The sequence below is a fragment of the Mercenaria mercenaria genome, chromosome 1, assembly GCF_021730395.1.
Source record: "Mercenaria mercenaria strain notata chromosome 1, MADL_Memer_1, whole genome shotgun sequence".
In the NCBI taxonomy this organism is placed as follows: domain Eukaryota; kingdom Metazoa; phylum Mollusca; class Bivalvia; order Venerida; family Veneridae; genus Mercenaria; species Mercenaria mercenaria.
This window is the reverse complement of record NC_069361.1, coordinates 31,915,643-31,935,900: the sequence shown is the minus strand read 5'-3', so window position 1 is coordinate 31,935,900 and position 20,258 is coordinate 31,915,643. Positions and strand designations below refer to the sequence as shown.

General features: G+C 34.9%; 1 protein-coding gene across 3 annotated transcripts in view; it reads right to left on the bottom strand.

The window, feature by feature from the left end:
• Positions 1 to 19,100, bottom strand: part of LOC128557060 (signal-induced proliferation-associated 1-like protein 1) — a 65,935-nt gene extending 46,835 nt beyond the window's left edge. For 2 of the 3 annotated variants that reach the window (XM_053543616.1, XM_053543626.1), the window contains exon 1: positions 18,966 to 19,100. The gene's annotated coding sequence lies outside the window, so the exon portion shown is untranslated. Of the gene's footprint in view, positions 1 to 3,296; positions 3,445 to 18,965 lie in introns of those variants that run through there. The other variant, XM_053543623.1, reaches the window with a different exon arrangement.
• Between the last annotated feature and the right edge of the window lie 1,158 nt (positions 19,101 to 20,258).

Here is a 20,258-nt window from a genome sequence, read left to right as displayed (position 1 = left end):
GGAGGAGTTGAGTTCACAAGAACACAGTATGACAGACAGATATAATGGTAGACAGACAGATATATACACCTCCAAGAATTTTGTTTTTGTTTGGTTTAATGTTGCACTGACACAATTATAGGTTATATGGCGATTTTCCATCTTTGATGGAGGAAGACCCCAGTTGCCCATCCATACATTATTTATTTCATCACGGACCTAAGATCTTTGACAATTCAGAGAACTTCAACTAATGATAACCAAACATTGAAAACTCAACAAAAGAAGTATCACCAAGAAATTTACAAAGACTTTCTGATACACTCATGCATAAGAAATCTAGATTCAGCAAGTCTGTCACATACTATGAAAAGAAAATCAATCAAAAAAGGAATAGGGATAGGGGATGAGGGGGGATATTTTCTACTAGTAAAATTTTCTGTGTGGGGTATCAAACAAATGAACAATTACCACTAAGTACAAAGATTCTTTTAGCATAGAAACAAGATAATTCTCCCTACAATAAATTATTTAATTGCCACACACCAGTAAGTAATCAAGTTATGCAACTTTGATGACATTAAAACAGTCCTATCAACTAAAGTATTGGATTATAGTCAAATTTACATTAGCTTATTGGATAGTACTAACTTTCTTCAAAGAAAATTACCCAAAACACTGAAAATATTAAAAATATATTGCTTCTGCAATGTACATTGTGACAATATTTTATTAGTACATGTATTAAATTTTACACCTTCAACGCAAACTATGTAATCCAAAAACACACAAATCAGTTCTGTTTGAAATAAATTTCTCTTAAAAACACTTAAAGCATTCATTCATATACAACACACTTCCAAGATTTACAAACATTGCCATAGGGTCATGAAAACATATCTACACCTTTTCTCCTTTTTACAAGCATAAAGGTGAAATCAAAAACCTCTTATCAACATGGGACAATATTTGTTGTGAGTGGGTATTCAATTCCGGAAAGAATTTAAGGCTTGTGTCAAAATTTGATCATTTATCTAATAAAATTGATGACTCAAAATATTGAAGGCTGTCGTCCTGGGCTAATATTGCATTTATAAAAGCCCTATAAAGTCAAAATTATCTACATTTCTTTCAAACGTAAAATCCGATATGACAACATTAAATCCATTGAACAGCTATCATTACTTTGTTACGGAATAGTTAACGTCTTTGCACAATGAAATAGTCCCTAGCCCTCTATATCACTATGATTCACCCTGTACATTAATATTAAAATAATTGTGATAAAAAAGATAAACTTTCCAAGCCTTTTTGTCAAGTGCAAAATATTTAATTGTATCCACAAAATCTGAACAACCATAAAATAGTAACTAATACTCCAAATAATGAATGACTCACTTCAAATTTTACCAGAATGGAAGTGCCTCAGTTTGGCAAAAATCAGAGTGTGCATGATGCAAATTCAGATAGTTGAAAAATGGAATAGGGGATTCACAATCAATACACAGCAAAAAATGCAGAAATGCAACATGAGTAATTGAAGGAAATTGCCAATAAACCTACTAATGAGGTTTCAAAATGGACATGTATGATAGATTGAGCATGTCCAGTTGACATAAACGGACACCCAGAGTGACCAGTACATCTGCTGACCAATCGCTGGACATGACAACCACACTTAATTAGCTGTAAGGCTAATAATGACATACATATATACACAAACGATAATTAAAAAGAAAACCAACGACTCCACCAAACCCTGATTCTGGCCGCTGATAACAATGGGTAATTAGTTAATGGAGTCAGATCAAAGCCTTCAGCAAGGATGTTGTCTCGACATGGAATGTGTTGTGTTACAATTAAAGTTTCCAGACATAAAAGGACATGCTAAGTTCTTTTTATCATATTTCATGTTGAAATATTACCTAATTAATGACTAACCAGTTAATATATCTCAATGAATGACAAGCTGGAAGTGAACTATCTATATTTGGTAACAGGATACTTAAGATGACAATACCCCCATGAGATGAGGATCTTCAGATTCTGCATCTAGAAATGCATAATGACTCATCATAAAGCCATGATGCAGCTGTTACTGCAACAATACATTGCATCAATGCTGCATTGAATACAATTAGAGTGAAAACTGCTAAAATACTTTACTAATTAAATATTATTCCACACATGACCCTGCATACTGAAAAGTGAATGGTAACATTTTCATTTTTTCCGTAAAACTCAAGTGTGTAGTTTTAATGAACTTTACACCAATTACTTTAAACATGATAATAAAGGCAGTCTGATGTTTACTGAGTTATAACTTACATGCAAGAATTTCACAGTCAGCTCAGATGGAAGAGCACAATACAATGAAATGTGACGTCACAAGTTTGATCACCAAGTGAGGCACATGTTCTCCTTCACAATTTGGCAAAATACAACATGTCTGTTGTCAATAATCTTAAACCATTGATCCACAAGGAATATTAAAGTTGTCAATTACCTGCAATACCATTGTATAATCCTGGGATTTGTATTCATAAAAGTGTAATGGAACTTTGCAAGAATATGCAGTAAACATTTACAGACTGCTCAAAAAAAAATATTGTCGGTCTATATACATAAGGAATAGACAATTTTCAAGTAATGGTAATCTGAGTACTTGCCATGATCAAGGACACAGCACTACTAGTCTATAAAGAAAACAATAAGGTTTTGATCCAAACTAATTTTCCCGTTTAGCCTCCATCCCAAGACATCTTATAGTAAATTCTCCTCCACTGAAAAAACAGGTCTCCATTTCACCTACAAAATTGTATCAATTTGTTATATTAAACTCTGGAATATTATCATGACCTAGAATTTGAAATATGTATATGTTACAGCTGGGATGAGTAAGTTTGAATTATTCAATGACATACTTTAAATAGGACAGTTTAACATTCCAGTAAGGTGCAATGCCAATTTTTTATTGATTAAACATGACAAAAAATACATTCCAGTACATCAATATTGCAAAATACATTTCTGTGATTACAATTTGCAATAATGATATCAATATTATCAAGAACAAGTTTTTAACAAAGAAACTTTCCTTAGCTTTTCCCAGTATAGGATATATATATGCATCATACTATTGATATAATACAAAGCAAGCATCATGGCGTCCTTTTGTTTAAATAATCAACATTTACCTGTAAACTGAATACGTAACAAAATCAAACCAGCTAAATCCAACAATATTTGATGTAACTTCACTGATACTTAATTCAACTATATTCTTTCAAACTAATATGCAAAGAAAAATGTCTAACCTGTAAGAAACTAAAAACCACCACACTTAATCCAATGGATCACAATATATGATAATCTTTAATCAAAATCCGCTATCTTGTCCGATAAAGAAGTAAATCACCTGTGGCGTATAAATCATCTTGAACTCAAATACCTGTTGATATGTATGTCATATAAACATGTACACTACTCCAACAGTGAAGTATCGGAAACCGTAGATGACTAATTATAAACCTGATTTAATCGTTTGATACAGGTCACTGATTTACTTTAAGATAATATCTTTTTCTGGCGATAAAAATGACTACTTCATAATGCCTATTGGTGGTTTTCCGTATTCATCATTTTATTGTATGCTGTTCATATTTATACAGTATTACAACATAAACTTGAAACAAAGTTGTAACATTGTCCACATTTGCCAAATATGCACTGCTAAGGGAGGTAATTGCTGCACAGAGATTGAAACATTCTCTACATTCATAAAAAGTTCAAATAATATTTACTTTATTATATATCACTGAAGCTACCATACATGAACTTAAAACTCCTCAGCACTCAAATAACAAAATGTTCAATAGAATTAAATTAGTCAACACAACAGGGGCTCCATCACATTGTTAACCACAGATGCATGTTAATGAATGGATTGGTTTATAGGGTGTGAAAATTGAAACACATTCCTTAGCCAAAAATATTTCGAACCTTGATGCTAAAAAAAGCCATATTTACAGTACATTGTTAGAGGAACATCACAAGGATTTTATACATTTTTGTTATTTCTAAACAAGATGAAATTTGACTTTGCAGATAGAGAATATAACTGAAACACATCATTTATTTTCTAAAGAGTGATACCGACTACTGTATAACATTTCCCCACAAACTGCAAGCCATAGAATATACACTGCACAATGTACGTAACCAAACAAATCACTAAGGCCTAAAAAAAAAAATGTTTGTTTCCTGTAACCCGACCGACCATAAGTTTTTACTGCCGACCGCAATTTTTTTATGGGCTGAAATTCGAGATTCTGATTATATCTTTATTGATTATAGGGATAATTTAGTTGTACCCGACCTCGTCGCACATAGTCATGAACGTTCCTGGTTCAGTCGACATGAAACAACATGGCGAAAAACCTGTTTGTCGGTAGACTCGAGGTTCCGGGTTTTCACCCGCGAAAATCGAGAAGTTTTCTTTGATGCATATCGAGTTCAAAAGTTCTGCCCCTTGTCAATCAAAATCTCGGTGAATTTCAATACTGTTCGCCGCCACAAGCGGAAGTATGGCAGTAGGCGGAGCGTCATATACTAATCAGCTACTGACAGATGTCAATCACGCCACGCGCCCACTGACACGTGGTTATCTCGCGGTTTGTATTTAGTACTTCATTATGAAAGGCGTTTATTGATCAAGGTGTAAACGTTAATTGATAAACAATTCGTAGAAGAGTAGTCTATTATCATGTTTGTACCACTTGTTCAGGGGTCACGCTGTCGGTTGCACTTGAGCCATTTGCGACAAAAGATTAATTGTGGCCCCGAAAATCTCTAATTGGCAAAAACGGCCCGAAGCTATGTCTGTCTGCAAAACTATGAACTTTGCCTGTTACACAATGTTTACTGAACAAAAGGAATCAGTGTAGAAAAAAACTTGTATGGACAACATCTGTTATTGAAAGGCGGGAGCAAATTTTCAACAATTTTATTTGATTAGTAATTTAAACAGGCCTCGACCTTAGCGGTGGACCATTGGACCGACGCAACCAAAAATATCGGCAGGTCCACTATCAAAAGTTGGGAAGACCAACGGTCAACCAATTTTCAGTCACGGTCTGCAAATAAAATAAAACCCTTAAAAGTGAAAAAATAGGGGTGGTGGGGAGTAGGGGATCGTATCCATATCGGCGAATTCACGAAACGAAAGTTGATTTTGCCTTAGTACAGCATTCTACAGTTATAAGCATTGGCGAGTTAAAGTCAGGATAGCACGAATGGACTACTCCACCGATCGGGTGAGTGGTTTTTACGTGGTAACTTAACCAAATTGAGTAATTACATCAGGCAAAATTACCTGGATTGACTGGAATTTACCCGCGAATCGTAAAAATATCAAAACGTCATGCTGGTAATTTTCCATTCCACAAGCACGTGCGCCCTATCGTAATACTTAATTTACATCGCAGTTACTTTTGACACAAAAAACGCGTGTAGTGCATTCATTTTTTAATATAATCGCTTCGGATATTCAACACCGCTTGAGAACTAATACAGTTTGAATTCTATAACAATTTTAATAAGATATCGACAGGAATGTAGGCAAAATTCTTTTAAAACGATCAAATTTTCATATAATGTTTTGTAAAATTTCAAACAGCGCAATCTTGATTATTTATTTCCTTTTAAAAGTAAATAAACGGTACATACTATGGTAATAAAATTCAGACTTTTGACCAGAAAATACAAAAAACACAATTAAAAAATCTTAAATAATGAAAAAGCGGCAGCAATTTAAATACATGGAGTAAAACGATTTTTTGGCAAACAGATTTCTGTTAGCACGGCAGAATAGGTTACATGACCTCATGAACGTAAATAGAAATGTGGTTTTAAAACAAGGCAGTATGATGTCGTTGCGATTTTTAATAAGTTTTAAATGAGTCTTCGTACATATATTTTTTGACACAACACTTTGTTAGATATTCTTCTCAAACAATAATGTAAATTTCTTGAGGGCAAATAGGTCAGCATCGTTCACGGTCTGACACATTTACATGTCAGTTTATTCGGGATATTGCACATTCGCTTTTAAAAAATTAAAGAAAAAACTTTTTTACTGATTTCTTCTCAACAATTAAAGGAATCGAGAAAGTACGATCAGACAGTGATGTGTCACATGGCGCGAAAACATGACGTAATGCAATGACATTCTCGTGGAAACTATACCGCTTTGATCTCCACTGCAGATGCCACAATAACCGACACACTTCTTTTAGCTCTTTGAGGGGGGGTTAATTGATGATGAAAACGAGGCCAATTACTTAGTTTATCATCAGAATGATTACCAATAATTGTTGATGTTTTTTTTTTTCACTTTCAACACTGGTGCTGATTGTGTCCATATTTTGGGACACTTTTCAAAATAATTATTTTTCGGGATAACAGATTGCTACAGCCTTCCATTTTTAATTATTTAGAAATAAGTCCTGTTTCTTTGAGTCATATGAAGTTATGACGTCTACAGCATCACAATTTATGAGATAAAATTGGAGGTCCACTAAAGTCTGAGCAGGTCTACTAGATTTTAGCAGTTGGTGAACCTGCTGGCAACTGCTGAAAAAAGTTAAGGTTGAGGCCTGATTAGGCAGTTAATTGGCGATAATAAGGTTACTAAACACTGAAATGTTCTGACACCTACTAAAAAAAAATTAAAAAAAAAAAAAATTCCCTACCTACCGACCCCCATTTTTTTCAGCATGTTACAGGAAACAAACATATTTTTTTTTAGGCCTAATTGTAACTCCAGTAATTTAATCTCCAGCAGTATTGTTGTAAACTAGAAAGAAATCTCCCAATTAGAACAATATCTGATAAAGAGCAAAAAAAAGGGCTAACTATTTATCTAACCATATCACAAACAAATTAAAGCTAGCTCACACTATTATCAAAACCACAGCTGTCACTGCCCTGAGAAAAGATTAAAAAGAAAGACAGCAGCCTTTCTTTATTTCAGTACAGATATTTGATACACTGGCTGAGATTTTTTGCCAGCTGTCAAACAACAAACATTAATTTACAGGGCAACTCTTGTCAACTATCTTAGCTTAAGTACTAAAGTAGCCATTTTGTACATGGCTAATTTTCCTGAAACAACTGTTATGTCAGCTGATTTTTCTACCAACATGATCTGTCTTTATAGCAGAAATTGCCACATAAAAATACAGAAAGTACACTGCTATTCAAATTATGACTTTATAGTTTGTGGCTTGATTCTGAATTTCTGGATAACTAAAATAATGATGATTCACAACAAATATGAAATATGATCTAAATATGACAATATCTTGCCAATTATTTCACATTATATAAAACATTTGATTGTGACAATTTGACAAAATTTAGCCAAACATTGACAAGATCAAACAAAGTAATACTATGCTGTTTTCAAGGGCACTATCTCGAACTTCAATGGTTTAACTGGTTATAACACCTCACAGTCTCAAACAAGAGGACCATGATGGTCCTGAATCGCTCACCTATCCCCACATGACCCAGTGTTGAACTGAGTATGACATCTTTATTTCTATTATTTGACATAGTGACCTAGTTTTTGAGCACATGTGACCTAGATATCATCAAAATAAAAAATTCTGACCAATTTGCATGAAGATCCATTGAAAAGTATGACCTCTAGAGAGGTCACAAGGTTTTTCTATTTTTAGACCTACTGACCTAGTTTATGAAGGCACATGACCCACTTTTGAACTTGACCTAGATATCATCAAGGTGAACATTCTCATCAATTTTCAAGAAGATCTCATGAAAAATATGACCTCTAGAGAGGTCACAAGGTTTTTCTATTTTTCAACCTACTGACCAAGTTTTAGACCGCATGTGACCAAGTTATGAACTTGACCTAGATATCATCAAGCTGAACACTCTCACCAATTTTCATGAAGATCCATTGAGAAATATGGCCTCTAGAGACGTCACAAGATTTTGCTATTTTTAGACCTACTGACCTAGTTTTTGACTGCACGTGACCCAGTTTCGAACTTGACCTAGATATCATCAAGATGAACATTCTGATCAATTTTCATGAAGATCTCTTGAAAATATGGCCTCTAGAGAGGTCACAAGGTTTTTCTATTTTTAGATCTACTGACCTAGTTATTGACCGCACGTGATCCAGTTTCGCACGTGACCTAGATATCATCAAGGTAAACATTCTGACTAATTTTCATAAAGATCCCAAGAAAAATATGGCCTCTAGAGAGGTCACAAAGTTTTTCTATTTTCAGACCTACTGACCTAGTTTTTGACCGCACGTGACCCAGTTTTGAACTTGCCCTAGATATCATCAAGGTGAACATTCTGACCAATTTTCATGAAGATCCATTGAGAAATATGGCCTCTAGTGAGGTCACAAGGTTTTTCTATTTTAAGACCTACTGACCTAGTTTTAGACGGCACGTGACCCAGTTTCGAACTTGACCTAGATATCATCAAGGTGAACATTCTGACCAATTTTCAAAAAGATCCATTGAGAAATATGGCCTCTAGAGAGGTCACAAGGTTTTTCTATTTTTAGAGCTACTGACCTAGTTTTTAACCGCACGTGACCCAGTTTCGAACTTGAATTAGATATCATCAAGGTGAACATTCTGACCAATTTTCATAAAGATCCATTGAGAAATATGGCCTCTAGAGAGGTCACAAGGTTTTTCTATTCTTACTGACCTAGTTTTTGACCCCACATGACCCAGTTTCGAACTTGACCTAGATATTATCAAGGTTAACATTCTGACCAATTTTCATGAAGATCTCATGAAAAATATGGCCTCTAGAGAGGTCACAAGGTCTTTCTATTTTTAGACCTACTGACCTAGTTTTTGACTACACCTGACCCAGTTTCGAACTTGACCTAGATATCATCAAGATGAACATTCTGACCAACTTTCATAAAGATCCCATGAAAAATGTGACCTCTAGAGTGGTCAAAAGCAAAAGTTTACGCACGGACGACGGACGCTGCGCGATCACAAAAGCTCACCACAGTGAGCTAAAAATGTGCAGGTACAGTATTACAATAAACTATACTTCAAGTTCATATTTATGTAAATTCAACTTTAATTTTCTCGATTTTCCAAAAGTTTCACCAATAATGTTCAATAATAACATATAGTAAATTTAAACATAACCTGACCAAACACACAACACTGGGGTACATTCGAAGTATTGCATCAATCACAGCAGGAATTTCAAAAACACGCAAGCTCTTTAGCAAACAAGAGGGCCATGAAGGCCCTGTATCGCTCACCTGACCTATTGACCTAAAGATCATCAAGATTAACATTCTGACCAAGTTTCATTAAGATATGGTCATAAATGTGGCCTCTAAAGTGTTAACTAGCTTTCCCTTTGAATTGACACCGTGACCTAGTATTTGACCCAACATGAGCCAGATTCAAACTTGACCTAAAGATCATCAAGTTTAACATTCTGACTAAGTTTCATGACGATACAGTCTTAAACGTGGCCTCTAGAGTGTTAACAAGCTTTTCCTTTGATTTGACCCTGTGACCTAATTTTTGAGCCAACATGACCCAGATTCGAACTTGACCTAAAGATCATCAAGTTTAACATTCTGACTAAGTTTCATGAAGATACAGTCATAAATGTGGCCTCTAGAGTGTTAACAAGCTTTCCCTTTCAGGGTTCTAGCCAGGATTTTCTGAAGGCATGTTGCAGAAGGATTTTTTTGACGATGAAAGGGGTGGGTGCGGGAAGGGTGTCCCCTCCCGCATGGGGGTATGGGGGTCACCCCAGAAAATTTTGTGTTACTACAACTCATTTTGGTGCATTCTGGTGCATTTCACAGTGAAAAACATAGTGGTATTTTCAATGATTAATAAGCATCAATAAGCATCATTTACATGTACAAGAAAAGATATTGGGTCATAAAAATCCTATGCAGTTTATTTGCTGAATGACAATTAAAAGTTCATCAATTTTAAGTTGCTAAAAATGTTCATTTACTACTTATTGCACATAAAACAACACAATTTTAGCACTGCACACAGATCTATTTGTACTTTAAAGTTTATGTCTTCTATTCCTGCGGAGTTTATTTGCTGAAAACTTATCCATTTTAAGTTTTTGAAAATGTCAACTGTTTGTTGTACATACATGTAAAACAACACAATCTGAGACTGTCATCCAGGGAAACGCTGGTTTCCATTTTGGATCAATGCCCGATTTCCTTTGGCCATTTGGCGTGGCTTGGCGGGGGGGGGGGGGGGGGAAGATTCTGAAATTGTGACCGGGGCCTCCGTGGCCGAGTGGCTAAGGTCGCTGGCTCCAAATCACTTGCCCCTCATCGATGTGGGTTCGAGCCTCACTCGGGGCGTTGAATTCTTCATGTGAGATTTTGAAAGTGACGACAGAAAACATTAATTCTTGCATTGTCTTTTCGATATTCCACCCGAGAAAACACATTTCATACATGTGAAAAACATTAATATTACGGCGATAACTGTTCAAAAGTATTTTACCGTGATGCACGATTTGTGACTTAATTCCTTACATTGTCTTTCCTTGATTGCGAAAAATATTCGGACGATAATTGTTGAATCATCTGTCATTATATCTAATGTATAATCTTAAAACTTGCGAAGTCACTTTCATGTACACATCACAAGATACCGCCTGTCAAAGGATTTAAAGGCGGAGCTACGATGAAATTTACGTCACACATTCCACACATAGGAAGCTGTCATTGCTTTATCGGTTATCTTAACTGGCATCGCTTTACCTAAACTATCGGGTAAGCACGTGGAAGTTTCTTCGAATACACTATCGGATTAATTGGGGTGTTATGACATGTCGCTTCGGCAATTAAGGGATGACGGGGGAAATAAGGGATGTCGAATATACAACTCAAAGTCTGAAGGCATGTCGCACGCGACAGGCGATAATAGCCTGGCGAGAACCCTGCCTTTAGTTTGACCTAGTGACCTAGTTTTTTGACCCCAGATGACCCAGATTTAAACTTGACCTAAAGATCATCAAGATTAACATTCTGACCAAGTTTCATTAAGATATGGTCATAAATGTGGTCTCTACAGTGTTAACTAGCTTTTCCTTTGATTTGACCGGATGACCTAGTTTTTGATCCTACATGACCCAGTTTTGAACTGGACCTTAAGATCATCAATATTAACATTCTGACCAAGTTTCATGAAGATATAGTCATAAATGCTGCCTCTGCAGTGTTAACAAGCTTTTCCTTTGATTTGACCTGGTGACCTTGTTTTTGACCCCAGGTGACCCAATATCAAACTCGTCCAAGATTTTATTAAGGGTAACATTCTGACCAAGTTTCATTAAGATTGGGCCAAAAATGTGACATCTAGAGTGTTAACAAGTTTTTCCTTTGATTTGACCTGGTGACCTAGTTTTTGACCCCAGATGATCTAATATCGAACTCGTCCAAGATTTTATTGAGGGTAACATTCTGACCAAGTTTCATTAAGATTGGGCCAAAATTGTGACCTCTAGAGTGTTAACAAGCTTTTCCTTTGATTTGACCTGGTGACCTAGGTTTTGACCCCAGATGACCCAATATCGAACTCGTCCAAGATTTTATTGAGGGTAACATTCTGACCAAGTTTCATTAAGATTGGGCCAAAATTGTGACCTCTAGTGTTAACAAGCTTTTCCTTTGATTTGACCTGGTGACCTAGTTTTTGACCCAAGATGACCCAATATCGAACGCGTCCAAGATTTTATCGTGAGTAACATTCTGACAAAGTTTCATTAAGACTGGGCCAAAAATGTGACCTCTAGAGTGTTAACAGTCAAATTGCTGACGACGACGACGGACACAGAGTGATCACTAAAGCTCACCTTTGAGCACTTCGTGCTCAGGTGATCTAAAAATGCAATTCCAGATTTAAGTTGCACATTATTCTATATCATTTTTCCCCCAAAAACTATCTTCTATGCATCTATTGAGATAAATCTCAGGATTTGTAGTGTTAATGATAAACAGACTGGTGCAGGAGTCGGAGGGTTTAATGAATAAAAGTCCAAATTTGCATCTAAATTGTTGCAAGTCCCAACTTAAGAATTACTTTGTGATATAAATCCTACAAATGTACATAAACTACCAGTATAAGAGATGCCTTCAAACAATTTGTTGAGCCCGCATTTGTACAGGAAGCAGATCTAAATGGTCACTGTTTAAGTGTAATGTGTATACAGGGTTTTTTTTTATTCTATAGCAGAGGCCGAATATCGGCCTCGTCCCCCAGCCGAGGATTTCCCCCACAGCCAAGGATTTCCCCTACCGCAGTCGAAATTCCCCTACGTCCGAAATTCCCCCCTCCAAAATCGTAAACAAAGCAATGGAGATTACTCCCAGCGATTTTCCCGACCGAATATCGGACCCGTTCACAATTGCAGACGGTTTTTCACAATTTTCAATGGGTGTGAAAACCTTTCGAAATAGTAGAAAAATGTTAGGAGAGCGTTCAGTGGACCCGAGGTTCCGGTTTTGACCAGCGAAAATCGATAAAAACTCGTATCTGACCCGCACATAATATGCCGTGGGCGTCTGCTTGTCTCGCGGTAATACTCTTTGATGCGTAACGAGTTCGAAAGCTCTGCCCCTTGTCAATCAAAATCCCAGTGAACTTCATACTGTTTGTCGACACCAGCGTAAGTATGACAGTAGGCGGAGCGTCGTATGTTAATTAGCTACTGACAGATGTCAATCACGCCACGCGCCGACTGACACGTGGTTATCATAAGTATGTAATATAGATGATTGATAAACAATGCAGCGTCAGATTATCGTGTTTGTACCTCTTGTTAATTAGCGAGCTTATGCTGTATTGTGTAATATGTGTTGTTAATTTAAAGTAATTATTTTATGTGCTTGATTCGATTAAATAAGCCGGTCGGCCGTTACGCAAATTTATTATCTTTGCCGAGGTATTTTGCTAGAGCAAAATAAAATATAAATGTTTTAAGTAATCAGATATTATAAGTATGGAATAGTTCTGGTGAAAAGATGAAATTTAAAACGGGTATTTTATCAAGAATTTTTAATGTTTGCTTTCGTTTTTTCATATTTGTCACACGTTTTCGCGATCGTGATTTTCGGACTTTTTTATCCTTTCTTACAAGATTTTCTAGTAAATAAAAAGCCAACAAAAGTATGCATTTAATAATAATATGATGACTCTTGCAAAAGCAACTCTTATTTTAAAGCATTTTTTTGTGAATAAAAGCATGTGACCTTTAAATATTCAATGATTTGAGCATTTCAACTCTCCCCACCCATCTTGTTACAATGATAAGTGAACATTAGTGCAAGTCCATCTATTGCTAAGTGACAGTGTGTATAGTTGCTAAAAGTTGCAAGAATATGTAATAAAAACATAGTTTAAAGTGTTTATTATGCATAATTGTAAATTCCCCCCTGAGTGAAAAAATCCCCCAAAACTGCTCGTCGCGCGCTATTTTCTTCCCCCAATGACAGGCTGGGGCCTCTTCCCCCAGTCGTAAAAAAAACCCCTGGTATATATAAACACTGATTGCAAGCTAGCTAAAAAAATCAATTCACAACAACATCACTTCTATCCATATTTCCTTGCATCAACTGGCTTGTATACACAAGTACATCAACTGATCAATCAGTGTACAACCTTCCATACTTCCAGCAAGTATATCATAACATACTTCAGGGAAAAAAATGCAGTTAGTGTCTCTCTTCTGATGATATAAAAAAGTTCTGTGACTCAATTAGTTTCATTTCTAGAATAAACTGACACAGACTTACAGTCAATAATATTCTGTTACTCTTGCTTAAACCTGTCTCTTTGCTTGTGCAACATTTCTGTCCACCTTGCAATTTAAGGTAATGACCCTCATTTCCAGAAATGTCTGTGCTTAGAGATTTGTAGTCAGTCCCAGTTCGTTCCAAAATATATCTGTGAAATAATGGCTGGCAGCTTGTTAAATTTGCACTGCATTCAGTGTTTGTCGTACAACAGTCTGCAAAGGGTAAATCATGACTACTCCCCTTACAGCAGTGTCACAAACATGCTATGTCAGCTGAGATGGCGTACCCTTGAAGATAGGAGATCTGATTCATGCCTCCTTATGTTCTACAAGATAGTGAATGGTTTGGTTGCTGTGCCACTCCCCCCCTATGTCAGCCCCCCATCCCGTCTAACTAGACATATGTATCCCCACTCCTATACCCAGATCCTCACTCCCTGTAATTACTATAAGTACTCTTTCTTCCCAGCCACCATAGTACTTTGGAATGCCCTTCCAGTACAACTTGTGCAAGCCTCCACCCTGAATCAGTTTAAGCAGGGTGTGATCAAACTTGTACACAATGCTTAACATGATAGACCTGTTTTTAAACTGCTTTTATCTGTAAATCCTTCTTGTTTTTAACACTATAATCAACTGTATTTATACTGCAATACACACCGTGTATTACTTTTATCCTCCTATCCAATCTACTTTTAACTTCTTGTACAGGCGCGCAGCTGCACATAATACTCGCAGAGAGGAGTGCTGCAGTATAAATAGATAGATAGATAAAGTGGATCCTGTGTCTGGAGGCTCAAACTTGTTGTCTCTAGCCTTCTCTAAGCTATACTGGGGGTACATACAAGATTATCATTATAATTGTGGCTTAAACTTGAATTTTTCATAATTTTGGTTTCATCTATAGGTGAAAACGAGTGCTATATCAACCTGATTGTTTCAGCTAGATTAGACCATGTGATGTGAAATAAACATAGGGCCTAGGACCATAGGCACCCGATTTTTTGGGCTACGCTCCTGCACCACAGAGCGCGGGCGGGCCGACATATATCGTACCATGTCATGCACTGTAATTCAACCTACCTATATAAAAGGCGGTAGGGATAGAGTACGAAATGGACTCCATTTCGCGAAATGGACTTTACGTCTACGAAATGGACTTTTGTTATTTAAAATACGGCTTAAATTTCAAATATATATGTATTTTCTTAAATGAATCTGATAGAGGATAGTTTCGCCTACATGATGATTATTTTTTATGGTAAATTGGCCGGGGGAATAAAAGAAATTGTACGATTTATCAAGACCGCGGCCTACGAAATGTACATTTTCATACAGAATCTTATACAAAATGGACTTTTATTTTTTAAAATACGGCTTAGATTTCAAATATATCTGTATTTTCTTAAATGATTCTGATAGAGGATAGTTTCACCTACATGATGATTATTTTTTATGGTAAATTGGCCGGGTGAATAAAAGGAATTGTACGATTTATCAAGACCGCGGCCTACGAAATGGACATTTTCATACAGAATCTTATACAAAATGGACTTTTATTTTTTTAAAATACGGCTTAAATTTCAAATATATCTGTATTTTTTTAAATGAATCTGATAGAGGATAGTTTCACCTACATGATGATTATTTTTGATGGTAAACTGGCCGGGTGAATAAAAGAAATTATACGATTTATCAAGACCGCGGCTTACGAAATGGACATTTTCATACAAAATCTTATACAAAATGGCCTATTATTTTTTAATTGCGGCATTAATTTCAAAGATTTATGAAGTTTCTTCAATTTATTTTATTAAATAATAGATAAACCTTCACATTGGATTGGTCATTTTAGATGATATATTTTTGTTATTTATAACAGAATTATTACAATGTAAATTAAGAGCGCGTCATAGGAAATGGAAATTGTGTGCCAAACTTGCACGAAATGGACTTTTTATTTAATTTCTATTACTTTAATGTTGAAGATATCGTCATTTTCTTTGACAGATGTGATAGATTAGAGTTTAACTTACATGTTACACTCTTTTGATAACCTGCCGTATTTTATACGGAACATAGTTACATAAGAAATATTAGACAGGTTAGAACGTTTAAATAATGAGTTATTTTTTTACGAAATAGATATGTCCCTTAAAAGATACAAATAGATACTTTTAAAAATTATTTAAATTGTTTTTCCATGTCATAAAGTGTTTATTCAATTGTAATTAAGTTGCCGCAGCTTTTAATATTATTTTCGCGTTAATTGCCCGATGACTGGATTATCACACCTAACTAATCAGTGTATGCACGTGTATAATATTAGCCCCTCTTGATTGACCACGTGTGTATCTTTACCATTGTCACCTTACTAATTATCATATATTAGAGCGGCAAGTATATTTGTTCGCTCCGACATCAAAAACAGTCAAAGGTAAGTTTAATAACAATTATATAAAATTGAGAAATGCCAATTAAATAAAATCGTATAAATACACCCGTTATTGAATACGCGGTCCACTCTTACATTTTTTTTGTCAAAATGTCTAAGAAATATGCTTGTTCAGTGTGTCTGGAAAATTGTAAAACGGATTGTATTTACTGTGAGGTAAGAATTTTCGTTTTAATGTTTTAAATTGTTGTTTGATTGTGGTAATATATTACATTCGTATAAGAAAATTAGCATAATTGGATTTATACATTTATTGTCGTTTATTGACTTATTAGTTTAATTATGTACTCCCTGTGCTCCATATTATATTTTTTTGTATTTGCTATAGACATTGTGTTAACACGCTTTATGCAATAAATCGAAATTGAATTTAATTTACATGTATGTGGTACATTTACGCTACGCTCGTGACCAAATTGGTTTTCCAAAATGATTGCTTAAAGTAATTATGTTAATTTCACGTATTTATCTTTATAGTTCTAGCTAAAAGATCAGACTGATTAATTTTCACGGCTTTATTAAATTCCACCCACTAACAAATTAAATTGACCGCTGTTTAATAAGCTCCTCCCTCGATTTTTTTTTATCCAATAGCAAGCGAGCGCCACTTCTAAACCAGAACTACGTATGCAAGTTAATGGAAGTGTACTATAAAACGTTCTATTCCATGTTTTTAAATTCCTGCCGTTTATTCATTATTTAAGATTTTACTATTCTGTTTTTTGTATTTTCCGTCCCTAAGTCTGAATATTATGCCCATAGTTTGTAATATTTGTTTTCTTTTATAACGAAAGTAAGATTTAAGATCGCGCTGTATGAAATTGTATGGGTATTTTCTTGAAAAATTGACCGTTTTTATAAACATTTGAGTACATTTTTTGTCGATATGTTTTTTCTTCGGTATGGAATTCAATCTATATTCTTTCTCAAGCGTTGGTGGATATTGTAAACGAATATATTAATAAATAATGGCACTACACGCGTTTATTGTGTACGTGTACCAAAATTGATGATAACTAAATTCTACTTAAACTGTTTGTGCATACTTGTTCACAGGTTATTGGAAAATTGGTTTTATATTTATGTGTACAATCACAGATTTTGTCTGACATGTTATTTTACATGTATAAGGAACTAATTTCCCATTTTTTACAACGTTACTTTTATTCACCCAAGTATTCAAAATACAATATGGGGATAAAGAAACAATATAAACATATAATACAATTGGGGATGGGGGTGGCGGAGGGAAACATTTATGAATAACGAAATATCACATTGAACAACTGTCTTGATTAAGTTAGAAATATATTAAAGGAGTTCATCACAATATTTTTTGCGTAAAGTTCAGGATTCGCCGCTGAAAGTACATAATTGTCGGATCGAGGCGGTCTTAATAAATTGTAATATTTTAGTTATAAATTAGAAACAAAAAATATTATCAAAAGTGACCAATACTTTAACCTATCATATCTTCTTATGAAAATACAAATTTCATCAAAATTAAACCCACAGTTAAGAGAATAAAAGTCCATTTCGTAGAAGTTTGGCGCGAAAATGTCCATTTCGGAGGACGCGGCCTTCCTAACTTGTAATATTTTGGTTATAAGTTACAAAAATAATTTATAAAAGGTGACCAATATTTAGTATTACCTTTAACCTATCATATCTTCTTATGAAAATACAAAAATCATCAAAATTAAACCCATAATTAAGAAAATAAAAGTCCATTTCGTTGAATTTTGGCACAAAAATGTCCATTTCGGACAACGTGGTCTTAATAAATTGTAATATTTTGGTTAAAAATTAGAAAAATATATTATCAAAAGTGACCAACATTTAGTTTTACCTCTAATCTATCATACCGTTTTATAGAAATGTATATTTCATCAAAATTAAACCCATAATTAAGAAAATAAAAGTCCATTTTGTAGAATTTTGGCACGAAAATGTCCATTTCGGAGGACGCGGTCTTAATAAATTGCAAAATTTTGGTTATAAATTAAAATAATGATTTTTCAAAGGTGATCAATAATTAGCTTTACCTATTATCAATCATATCTATGGAAGAAAATACATACAACTTTTTCATTAAAGTCACAATTAAGAAAATAAAAGTCCATTTCGTAGACGTAAAGTCCATTTTGCGAAATGGAGTCCATTTCGCACTCTATCCCTACCCATATAAAAGGTGAAAAGTCCACAAATCTCCTGTTTAAGAAATGGCATATTTTCTCCTGTTACTTAAGTGCATGACATGGTACGATATATGTCGGCGCGCGCGCGCTCTGCGGTGCAGGAGCGTAGCCCAAAAATTCGGGTGCCTATGCCTAGGACTGTAGGGTCAGTTGACCTACAACTAAAGATAAACAATCAATGCAATTCAAGTTTGTGATGTTTACTTTTAAAATCTGACCCGTTTATAACACATGAGACAGGATGTCACATAATTTGTTATTCAGATACAGGCATGCAACCTGCATGTATCTCAGCAAACAGATCATGAAAATGCACCCCACCCACTTTCATGAAATGTTCTACCTAACCATTACGATATGTGCGAGAAATAATGCCTGTTAATAAATAATGAGACAAAATTATGTCAGGCTTTGACTTATTAACGCTTGCTTCAGTAAATTATCAAAGAAGAAACTTGACAAACCAGGAAAAACTGCAAAACCGTGCGGTTTGTTTTCACTTGACAGGAAGCAGAAACCACGTGATTGCGACGTCATTTCAGTCCGCCCTCTGTCGGAAAAATTCTGATGAATGTAGGGAGCGTTTCAAAATAGCCCGCGAACAATGCACAAATCCGCATATGAAAAGTAAATTGCGACATTTTTTTTTATTTTGTTAAACGCAACCAGAAGTATTGTCTTGTATAAAAAAAAAAAAACAATACGACCGCCTCTATTGTAGGTCTTTGCTACTGTCTTTGTGTGTCTTTGTCCAAATCTAGTCCGTGTAAAAAGCTCATTAATTAGAGCTTATGTTATTTGTTGATACTCTCCGACTTTGTAAATAAATTTTACTTGACTCGACTTGACTTGTCAATAATTTCATTTTTCATATTTAATGAATACGCATCGAAACCACATTATGATCATTTTGCATTAATAGATAAGAAAATAATGTCTTTGTCTATTACTGTCTGTTGAGATTAACTATCTAAATGCTTTTGATTCCTTTTGGTTAATATACATTAAAATCACCATTGAAATTAATATTTATCTATATCACGGTGGAGGATGTGTTACACGAAGGACGGAGTTCTTCTGTTAACCTGTCATGTTTTCTTCTGATATCTGTGTGACAAAACAAGGAATCGGTCGACAAAATGGTAATTACGTATTTATCTTTAAAAAGAGAGAATGGGGTGTAAAACTAAAGTTTGATGATCAAGGTTGCTTAATGTTTTGTGCTATGCGTCAGAAAAAAACAACTGTTTAGTCTAATAATCAGCGCCACTTCTTTGAAATCAAGACATTTTGAGTAAAATATCGAAGTCGTTTGCTTATTCATACATATTAATCTACTCATTCACGTTCTTCATTCTCACCATACGCAATAGCCTAATTTTAGTGCAAAGTTGCAAATATAAACCACTATCTAACAATTTTATGCCCGATTTTTTTAAATGTTACGGAGTTCAGGTGATAACTCTGAAGATGTCACAGAGTTCTTATGATAAATTTTGTTACTGCCAGGGTGTTTCTTGAGCTATGTTAAGATACTTTTTCGCTAGTTTTATTATTTAGAAAGGGTGTTAATCATGTTCTAACGTAAGACATTTATCCAGGGCACAGTATTGTGGTTACATAATGTATGGTATGGGTGTTTGTACTTATTCTGTTGCGTAAACTGCAACTTTAATTGACTGCTTGATTGTATACTCCAAACAGTCAGACACTTGTGTCCTTTGTGCTTTTTTTGTATTTGTCACAAGGACGCCATT